The sequence below is a fragment of the Chrysochloris asiatica genome, unplaced genomic scaffold (assembly GCF_000296735.1).
Source record: "Chrysochloris asiatica unplaced genomic scaffold, ChrAsi1.0 scaffold00169, whole genome shotgun sequence".
In the NCBI taxonomy this organism is placed as follows: Eukaryota; Metazoa; Chordata; class Mammalia; order Afrosoricida; family Chrysochloridae; genus Chrysochloris; species Chrysochloris asiatica.
This window is the reverse complement of record NW_006408687.1, coordinates 6,757,579-6,768,962: the sequence shown is the minus strand read 5'-3', so window position 1 is coordinate 6,768,962 and position 11,384 is coordinate 6,757,579. Positions and strand designations below refer to the sequence as shown.

The 11,384-nt window shown below is 37.3% G+C and overlaps 1 pseudogene; it reads left to right on the top strand.

Annotated features, from left to right (window-relative positions):
• The first annotated feature begins 2,509 nt into the window (after positions 1-2,509).
• Positions 2,510-7,439, top strand: LOC102831154 (annotated as a pseudogene).
• Positions 7,440-11,384: the final 3,945 nt, after the last annotated feature.

Sequence of the window (11,384 nt, the reverse complement as noted above, 5' to 3'; positions counted from 1 at the left end):
TTCAAGGTCAGTTTGAAACACAAGGTTGGCGGCTCAAGCTCATCAGCTGCTCCTCAGAAACCCTATACAGGGTCGCTGTGAGTCAGAACTGACTCGATGTCACTTAACAATAAAGATAGTTTACATTAAGTTTCATTCTTTCAGTTTTGCAATTCTTATGAGTTTTGTCAAATGTTTAATGTGATGTATCTATCATTACACTATCATACAGAATATTTACAGCTTCATTGCTCTAAAAATGTTCTGTGTTTCACCTTTTCATCTCTCCCCTTCACCCCCCAGGAACTCTTGGTAAACTTTGATCTTTCCATTGTCTCCATAGCTTTGTCTTTTCTATTTGCAATCATACCATAGGTAGCTTTCCCCCAGACTGGCTTCTTTCGCTTAGCATTAGACATTTAAGGTTTCTTCATATCTTCTCATGGCTTGATAGCTCATTTGTTTTTATCACTGATTAATACTTCCCTGTATGAATGTGCATCACAGATTTTTTTTAAAAAATAACACTTAACATTTGCCTATTGAGGAACATCTTGGTTACTTTCAATTTTTGCCAATTATGAATAAAGCTACTACAAACATTTTGGTGCAGGTTTTTCTGCGAATATGTTTTCATTTCACTTGGATAAACCTAGGAGTATTATTGCTACATCACATAATAAGTCTGTGTTTAATTTTGCAAGAAACTGCCAATTTGTCCTCCAAGAGGCTATACCATTTTGCATTACCACAAGCAATGGATGAGAGTTTCTGGTGCATTACCACAAGCAATGGATGAGAGTTTCTGAAGCTCCACTTCCTTGTCAGTGTTTGGTGTTATCAGTTCTCTGAATTTTAGCCATTCTAATAGTACCTCTTGGAGTCCTGGTGTGCACTGTGGGTTAATGCGCTAGACTGCAAAGTCAGTTGCAACCTCAAGGTCAGTGATTCAAGCTCACCAGTCCCAGTCAATCCTCAGGAACCGTGTACGGGATCACTATGGGTAAGAAATGACCTTACAACAACAATAGCATATCTTCTAGTAGTATCTCATTGTTGTTGTAATTGACAGTTTTCCAATGACATGATGTTAATCATCTTTGCATATGATAGTCATCTGTATATAATATTTGGTGAGATTTCTATTCAGATCTTTGGCCCATTTTGTAATTGAATTGTTTGTTTTCTTACTGTTGAGTTTTAAGAGTTCTTTTTATATCTTGGATACAAATACTTTATCAGCTATGTTTTTTATGAATATTTTCTCCCATTCTTTGGCTTGTTTTTTCCATTCTCTTAATGGTAAATTTCACAAGTTACCTAACTCTTAAATTGCAACAAAGCCCAAATTATCCACTTCAAAAAAGAATGTTTTTAATATTGTATCTAAAAAGTCATCACCTAACTCATCTAGATTTTCTACTATGTTACCTTCTAGACTTTGTATAGTCTTGTGTCTTGCATTCTGGTTTTATGATCCATTCTGAGTTTATTTTTGTGACTGATGTAAGCCTGTGTCTAGAATCTTTTTTTTTCTTCTTCTTCTTCTTCTTTTTTTGCAGGTGATGTCCAGCGATTTCAGCACCATTTGTTGAAAAGACTATCCTTTCTCCATTGAATTGTCTTTTCTTCTTTGCAGGTTAAGTTAGCTATCATTTTGTGAGTCTATTTCTGGGCTCTCTATTCAGCACCACTGATCTACTTGTCTTTTTTTTCCTCATCAGTGCTACAGTTTTTTCACTAGCTTTATAGGAAGTGTTGAAGTCAAGTAGGGTCAGTACTCCAACTGTGATCTTCTATTGTACTGGCCTTCTAGGTCTTTTGCTTTTCCATATGAACTTTAGAATCAGTTTGTCAATATCCACAAAGTTACTTGCTGGAATTTTTATTGAGATTGCATTAACTGTATAAATCAAGTTGGGAAAAGTTGATTTTTTCATTGAATTTTCTTCCTGTCCATAAGCATAGATTATCTCTTCATTATTTAGATATTTTTGATTTCCTTTACCCGCTTACTGTTTTATTTATATAGATCTTGTACACATTTTGTTAGATTTATATAAATATATATATTATTTTTGTGCTAATGTGAATGGTGGTGTGTTTTTAATTTCAAATTCGAATTACTCATTTCTAACACAAAGGATCTTCAACAAGTTCATGAAAAAATTCCATCATCTCCCAATTCCATTTTCCACAAACTTTTTGAAGCTTCCTTGTATTTGTTGTTGTTGTTAGTTGCCATTGCGTCAGTTCTGAGTCATAGCGACCCTTTGTAAAACAAAACAAAACACTGCCCAATCCTGTACCATCCTTAAAATTGTTGCTATGTTTGAGACCATTATTGCTGCCATGCGTCAACCCATCTTGTTGGAAGTCTTCCTCTTTTTTCACTGACCCTCCACTTTCCAAACATGATGTCCTTTTTCAGGAACTGGTCTTTCCTGACAACATGTCCAAAGTATGATAAACACAGCCTCCCTTATCATCACTTCTAAGGAGCAGTCATCCAAAACAGATTCGGATGTACATGGCAGACCATGGTACTTTCAATATTCTTCCCCAAGATCATAATTCAAATGCATTTATTCTTCTCTTTTCTTTCTTATTCATTATCCATTTTCTGCATGCATATGGGGTAATTGAAAATACCATAGCTTGGGTCAGGTGAACCTTAATCCTTGTGTATAGAAAAACAATGAACTTTTGTATATTAACTTTGTAGTCTGATACCTTGTTATAGGAGTCCTGGACAGGCAATGAACTTCTAACTACCAGGTCAGCAGTTCAAACACACCAGGAGCTCCTCAGAAACCCTATATAGGGTTACTATGAATTGGAACCTACTCTATGGCACTTAACAACAACCGTGCTATAGGGGTCCTAGTGTGACACTGTACGATAAGCACTGGACTACTAACCATAAGGTCTGCCATTCAAACCCACCAGCTTCACTTCAGAAACCCTATACAAGTTTGCTATGAGTTAGAACTACTCAATGGTACTTAACAACAACAACAGCTTTGCTATAATCATTTATTACTTCCAGAAGCATTTTTCATTGAGTCTTCGAAGTTTTCTGCACAATCATATAATTGGCAAAGACAGTTTTCTTTCTCACTTTTTAATCTGTGTAGGTTTTAGTTTCTTTAATTGCATTAGCGAGGACTTCCAATACAATGTTGAATAGGAGTAATGAGAGAGAACATCACTACTTTAGGGGAAAAGCATCCAATGTCTCACCATTAAATATAATGTTAGCAGTAGGTGTTTTAAGGTGTTCTTTATCAAATTGAGAAAGTTCTATTCTATTCCTAGCTTCCTGAGAATTTTTATCATAAATAGGCATTGATTTTGTCATTAGTGTTAACCTATTATCATTTTCCTATTCCAGGATCCCATCCAGGATGGTGGTACTAGTGGTTATAGGCCATGAAGTTGGTTCTGACTCATAGCAATTCTGTATAGGGTTTCTGAGGCTGTGAATCTTTATGGGAGCTGAAGACTTTTCTGTGGAGCCGCTGGTAGATTCAAACTGCTGACCTTGTGGTTAGCAGCCCAATTCATAATCCATTATCCTACCAGAGCTCCCTATGTAAGGAGATGTGACAGTTAATTGTATCTTGAATATTATACTAAAATTAATTGCCATGTCTCTTTAGATGCCTTTTGGCTGTGATGTTTTCTCAGAATTTCCTTGTGTTTTATGACCCTGACAATTTTTTTAAATGTTGACAGGTCTTTGTAGCTAGACTGTCTTGCAGTTGGGAATTGTATCATATTTTTCTCATGATTAAACTATAGTTATTGATTTTGGGAGTACCACAGATGTAAATAGTCATTCGCATCACATTATCAAGTGTGCATTTGAGGGTAAGTAACAAAGTAATGCTACTAGGTTCCATTATCTATATGCATGGGTTTATTCCAAACAAAGCATCTCAAAGCATTTCTCTGTGACTGGTGCATGGCTGTATACAAGGTTTCTTAGCAGTACACTTTCTTAGTCTTGCTAGGGTGTTTTAAACAATCCAATCAAAACAGTGAATTCAGAGGGGATCTGCTGGGCAGTTAAATTCAAGGCAGAGAGGTCACCTATTTTTTTGGTATTCCAAACATGTAATTTTGATAGTTTTTGTCGGGAAATCTTATCCCATCCACCCTATCTTGCCCCTTCAGGCTTCTTTTATTCTCAAAATGCAAAGAATATTTAAAAGGAATAGGATTTGAGTCCTTCAAGGTTCCCAAACTACCGTTTTGATATGGTGCTCATTGAAGAATGCAAAATCTTTGAGGAAAGGTTGTTGTTGTTGTTAAGTGCTGTTGAGTCGGTTCCGACTCACAGTGACACTGTATAGGGTTTCCCAGGAGCAGCTGGTGAGCTTGAACCCACGACCTTGCGATTCAAACCAACTAGTACATTAACCTGTAGCACCATACTAGGACTCCAAAGTTGAAAACAAAATGCTTTCAGAAAAACAAGTGGGCTTCAAAAAGTTCATGGAAAAAGTCCATATCTTTTAATTCCATTTTTTCATAAGAAGCTCATTCATATGAGCTTCTTGAAATATATGTCAAGAGTTAATTGTTTTATGCTGTAACATTTTTAATAAATGTTTTTGTGATTTTGTAGCAATATTTTTTTTACTTACCTTCATATTATCAATATCACTATGACTGTTGATATTAACGTTGATCACTCAGCTGAGGTGGTATTTGTCAGGTTTTTCCACTATAAATTTACTATTTTTTTCTTCTTCCATACTATACTCTTCGGAAGGAAAAAAACTACCCAGTGTACACTTTAGTAGTAGGGAACTATGCCCTACCTCCTTGAGGGTGGAATAGCTGTAAAGATTATTTGGAATTCTTCTACTTTGAAAGATCTGTTTATTCTTCTCTATTTAATTATTTATATCAGTAGGGACTCCTGGACATTTATTTTATACTCTGAGTTACAATCCAATATTACTTTATTTGCTGCTTAAATTGTTCCACACTTTTTTTGATTATTTAACCGTTTCAAGCTGATGGTTGCCTTTATTTTTTTAAAAACTGTTAATTGTGAATTGAGTTAAGGTTTACAGAGAAGATCATCAGTTTTATACATATTTATATATATTCAACAAATTATATACTTTGCTTCATTATATGGTTGCAATCCCCTCCATGCACCAACAGTTAACAGCATTTACCTCTATTCACTCCAACCACTGCATTCCTCCCTGTGTATCCTGCCAATCTCATCTTTCCTCTGCCAACCTCCCTCTGGTTATATATTGCCTGCCCCATCACCCATGTCAATGCATGTCTATTTTCTAGTGCAAGTGTAAAAAAAAAACAACAACAAAAAAACCCCATGCAGATAGATAGATATACAATCATAAACAACCACCGGGCATATTCTAGAAGCCAGTCTCCTCCTGGCCACCAGCACACAGCATTTTCTCTTTTCAAGAGTCCCTCAGCTGCTCAGTCTCTCCCTGCCATCAACTTTACTGCCATCTCTGGTGTCACTGCTTCTGGGGTTAGTGTCCCATGTTCAGCTTATGCTCTTCTCTCTTGATGGTTCTAGGGTCCTCTGTTCCTGGAATGCAAGATTAACTACTCTCTCCTTTTTGTTACACAACCACTACCTTTACAGTTGTGACTATCGCAAGTAGTCATGATAACAATTACTCACTATAGAATCAATGAATCCCATCCTCATCTTCTTTCACCTGAGCCATCTAGACAAGAGGAAAACTACTCAGTGGGAATTCTGCCTTCCCCTGCATGTTCTGAAACTAAACTCCTTCTTGGTGCAAAGAAGCCTTCCCTCTCTGTTGGTATTTTTAGCTACTACATCCATAAGTATACGTCAAGTTCATCAAATTGTAGCAATTTACACTTGTTTCCTTAATCAGATTTCTTTATCTTCCTCAAAGTTTTTGGGACCTTCATTTGCTGTTGGGGTACCTCAAAATGAGGAGAAACAGCTGCAAACCTCCATTAATAATCAGAACATGGAATGTACGCAGTATGAATCTAGGAAGATTGGAAATTGTCAAATATGAAATGGAATACATAAACATCAATTTCCTAGGCATGAGTGAGCTGAAATGGACTGGTATTGGCCATTTTGAATTTGACAATGATTTCTTTTGCCAGCAATGATCAATTGAAAAGGAATGGCATTGCATTCATCATCAGAAAGAACATTTCAAGATCTATCTTGAAATATAATGATTTCTGTGATAGGATAATTTCCATATGTCTAAAGGAAGACCAGTTAACACCACTATTATTCAAATTTATGTACCAACCACTAAAGCCAGTGATGATGAAATAGAAGAATTCTACCAACTTCTTCAATCTGAAATTGATCAAACATGCAATCAAGATGTTTGATCATTACTAGTGATTGGAATGCAAAGGTTGGAAACAAAGAGGAAGGATCAGTAGTTGGAAAATATGGCCTCGATGACAGAAACAATGCTAGAGATCACATGGCAGAATTTTGCAAGACCAATGACTTCTTTATTGCAGACCTTTTCAAAACAACATAAAAAATGTTTATACATATGGACTTCACCAGATGGCATATACAGTAATAAAATTGACTACGTCTCTGGCGAGAGACAATGGAAAGCTCCATATCATCAGCCCAAACAAGTCAAGGGGCAAACTATAGAGCAAGATATTTCATCAATTGCTCAAATGCAAGTTCAGGCTGAAACTGAAGAAAATTAAAACAAGTCTACAAGAGTCAAAACATGATCTTGAACATATACTACATGAATTTATACATCATCTCAAGAACAGATTTGATGGGTTAGACACTAATGACTGAAGACTAGATGTTTGGTGATGACACCAAACATCATACAGGAAGAAAGCAAAAGATTAAGAAGAAAGAAAAAAAAAGACCAAAATAGATGTCAGAAGAGACAGAAACTTACTCTCCAGTACAGAGATGCAAAAACACATGGACGAAATGAGGAGGTAAAAGAACTGAACAGAAAATTTCAAAGGGCAAATCGAGAAGACAACGTGAAATATTATAATGAAATAAGCAAAGATCTGGAGTTAGAAAATCAAAAGGGAAGAGCACACTCAGCATTTCTCAAGAAGAAGGAATTGAAGAAAAATTCAAGACTCAATTTGAAAAACTGCAGGATTCTTTGGGCAAAATGCTGAAAGGTGCAGAAAGTATAAAAAGAAGATGGAAGGGAACCTGTCAATTAAACTAGAGGAGGCTGTGTGAGATAGCAGGGGCGACAGCCCTTTTGCTGATCCCAGCGATAGTGGCAGTGTTTCACACTGAGGTGGAGATCAAGGATTTCCAAGATGACGAGGACTCAGAATCATATTTCTACCCCTGCTCATGTGGTGATAGCTTCTGTATTACCAAGGATCAATTTAGGTGTGGATAAAAAGTCACAACGTCTTCCACCAACAAAGAATTAATTAAATGCTGAAGAAAGCCTGAGGCATCCAAATTTTGAAGAGTTGGGAACTGAGCCAGGGTGGAAAAAATCAAATGCAAATCTACAGACCTCTTCATGGGGGTGTTTTGTGGCTTGCTGTTCCATTAGACTGGGAATTCTCTCCCTCAGCAGCCACATTCCTCTTCAATTAAAGAAGCCACTTATGACGTGACACACCTGATTTTCATGTTTATGACTGAACTGCAACTTTCTTGCTTTCCCTCAGTTTCATCATTTTTATATCTTATACCAAATTACTTCAATGTTTAATAACAGCAGCCCTCAAAATCATTAGTATTCCTTAATCAAAATGCGGTTTTACTTTGACTTGGTAATTAAGATGATTAAAATTAGCCCTTCCATTGAAATTTGACATCCTTTAGTACAACAGGTTTATTGTTGTTGTTGTTAGGTGCCATCGAGTTGATACCAACTCATAGTGACCCTGTGCACAACAGAATGAAACACTGCCTGATCCTGGGCCAACCTCACTATTGCTTCCATGCTTGAGCCTATTGATGGCTGCCACTTGGCCAATTCATCTTGCTGGGGGTCTTCCTCTTTTTCTCTGACCCTCCACCATACCAAACATGATGTCCTTCTCATGTGACTGGCCCCTCCTGACAATATGTCCTAAATATGAGAGACGAAGTTTGGCCATCCTGGACTCCAAGGAGCACTCTGGCTGCACTTCTTCCAACACAGATCTATTGGTTCTTTTGGCAGCCCATGGCACTTTCAATATTCCCCTCCAACACCATAACCCAAAAGCATCAATTCTTCTACAGTCTTCCTTATTCACTGTCCAATTTTCCCATGCATATGAAGTCATTGAAAATACCATGGCTTGGGTCAGGTGCACCATAGTCCTCAAGCTGACATCTTTGCTCTTCAACACTTTAAAAAGGTCTTGTGAAGCAGGTTACTACTCCTAAAAGATGGAACATCTAAAATAACTCACATTAAGATGAGCTTGAAAATAAGAGGCCTTTTCTGAATAAATATGCCCATGAAGGGAACATCTAATGAGTCTATAATTTGCAATCAAGCCAGATATAAACTTTTAAAGAGAAATGTTGCCCTGGAGAAAAATAAATACATTAAAATAGCCCACATAAAGAGAATGCTGAGAGTAGCAAAACATTAGAATCACATATGGACATTTGAAAATTACCTTTATATATAAAATTTATGTGTATTTCTAAAGAAAGGCATTATTGTCTAGCAACTAGAAAGAAAAAAATGGCTTACCAGAGGTAAATATTCTGTAACTGATGAAAGTTGTATGCCAGAATGCTGGGAACATTACTGGAAACATCAGTTAGCACATTCTTGCTCTGACAATAAATCATTGGAAGTTGTATGCCAGAATGCTGGAAGCATCGGTTGGCATATTCTTGATGTGATGAGAAAGCTCATTGTTTGATGGGACACTGACACCTAGAAGTAATACACAATTGAGCTGCAGAAGCTATTGGAACCAGTGATTGCTCAGATGAACAGTAGGAAAAGCGATGACTGACTAGAATGAACTCCCAGAGGAAATGAACTCAAATGTTGATTTTTTTGGTAGGTACCAATGACATATTAGTGCCTTCTGCTGATGTTGGATTTCAAACAAGAGACACTCTCAATTTAGATCTATTCTGAGCATAGGACCCGGGAAGTTGCCCAGGTCCCAACATCCCAGGGAAAATGAAACATAAACAGCACTAAGAATCAGTGTTCAGTGATAAACTGCAACAATGGGATTGATTTTTGTCTCCAAAGCAACCGAGTCACCGATTTTGTGGACTATAAAAAAGAATACATCAGGAACCAAACCTTTGTTAAGCAGAAATGAAAACAGGATCTTTTCAAATATGAATTTATAAATCACAATCTCTTGCTGTCTTTGTGATCCTTGCAAGGCTAGTGGATACTTTTTCTGGACAATTAGGAGCCTGGATCAGGTGATTTTTAAGCTGTCAGCTCTGTGTTGTTGGGCTTGGTTACTTGTAGGAACTGAAATGGTGATTGAAACCTATAATTCAAACTCTATTGTGAAAGACACTGAATACTTCAAAACTTTTGATGTTGCCACATATTGGAGTGGGAAATTATAAAGTCAGCTGGTTTTATATATACTTTGGTGTACACACCTAGAAGCATTTTTCTTAGAAAGCACCCAACGATTTTTGATAACTACATCAATGTTTTACCAGGATAAAGTTGGCATGCTAAATAAAGACAATTTAAATAATAATAAAAAAGAAGATGGAAAGACTGCACAGTCACTGTACCAAAAAGAAATGATTGATTCTCAACCATTTCAAGAGAGAGCATATGATCGATCCAGAGTCAATGGAACTGAAGGAAGAAGTTCAACACGCACTGAAGGCATTGGCAAGAACAAGGCTCTGGGAGTTGATGGAATATAAACTGAAATCGTTTAACAAACGGATGCAGCACTGGAGGCACTCACTCATCTATGCCAAGAAATTTGGAAAACAACTACATGGCCAACTGGTTGAAAGAGATCCATATTTGTGCCCATTCCAAAGAGAGGTGACCCAGCGGAATGTGGAAATCATTAGACACCATCATTAATATCACATGCAAGTAAGCTTTTGCTAAAGATAATTCAAAAATAGCTGCAACAGTACATTGACAGGGAACTGCCAGAGGTTCAAGCTAGATTCAGAAGAAGATGAGGAACGAGGGATGTCTTTGCTGATGTGAGATGGATCTTGGCTGAAAGCAGAGAATACCAGAAAGATGTTCACCTGCACTTTACTGGCTATGCAAATGCTTTCAATTGGATCATGACAAGCTATGGGCAGCACTGTGGAGGATGAGTATTCCAGAACACTTAATTGTGCTCATAAGGAACCGGTACATAGACCAAGAGGCAATAAAAAAAACAAGGGAACGCTGAATGGTTTAAAATCTGGAAAGGTATGTGCCAGGGTTGCATTCTGTCACCATACTTATTCAGTCTATATGCTGAGCAGATAATCTGAGAAGTTGAATTATATGAAGAGGAATGGTGGCATCAAGATTGGAGGAAGTTTCATTAATAACTCGCAATATGCAGATGATATAGTGTTGCTTGCTTGAAGCAAAGAGGGCTTAAAACACCTTAAAACACTTACTGAAGAAGATCAAAGGCACAGCCTTCAGTATGGGTTGCCCTTCAATGTAAACAAAAAACAAAATTCCTCACCACTGGACAAATACTTAACATCATGATGAATGGAGAGAAGATTGAAGTTGTTAAAGACTTCACTTTGCTTGGATTCACCCTCAACACTCCTGAGAGCAGCAGTCAAGAAATCAAATGCCATACTGTATTAGGCAAATCTGCGCAAGACCTTTTTAAAACATTGAAGAGCAAAGATGTCAGTTGAGGACTAAAGTGCACCTGACCAAAGGCATGGTATTTTCAGTAGCATCATATGCATGTGAATCAATAAGGAAAACCATAGGAGAACTGATGCTTTGAGTTATGGTGTTTGAGAAGAGTTTTAAAGATACCATGGACTTCCAGAAGAACAAACAAATCTGTGTTGAAAGTACAACCAGAATTCTCCTTAGAAGCCAAGATGAGTAGACTTCATCTCTCATACTTCGGACAAGTTATCAGTAGAGACCAGTTTGTGAAGAAGGACATCATGCTTGGTAAAGTGGAGAATCAGAGAAAAAGGAGACTCCCAACTAGATGAATTGGCACTGTGGCAGCAGCAATGGGTTCAAGTATAGTAGCAATTGTGAGGATGGCTCTGAGTGTTTGGTTCTGTTGTACATAGGGTCACCTTAGGGTGGAAATGACTGGAAGGCACCTAATAACAACAGCAACATCTTTTTGTGTGTGTGGTTTGTCTTTTTTCTTAAATTTCATTTAGACTCTGCTGGGAGCCACTGGAACTTCTGGTGTAGGGTCATATTGTTGTTGTT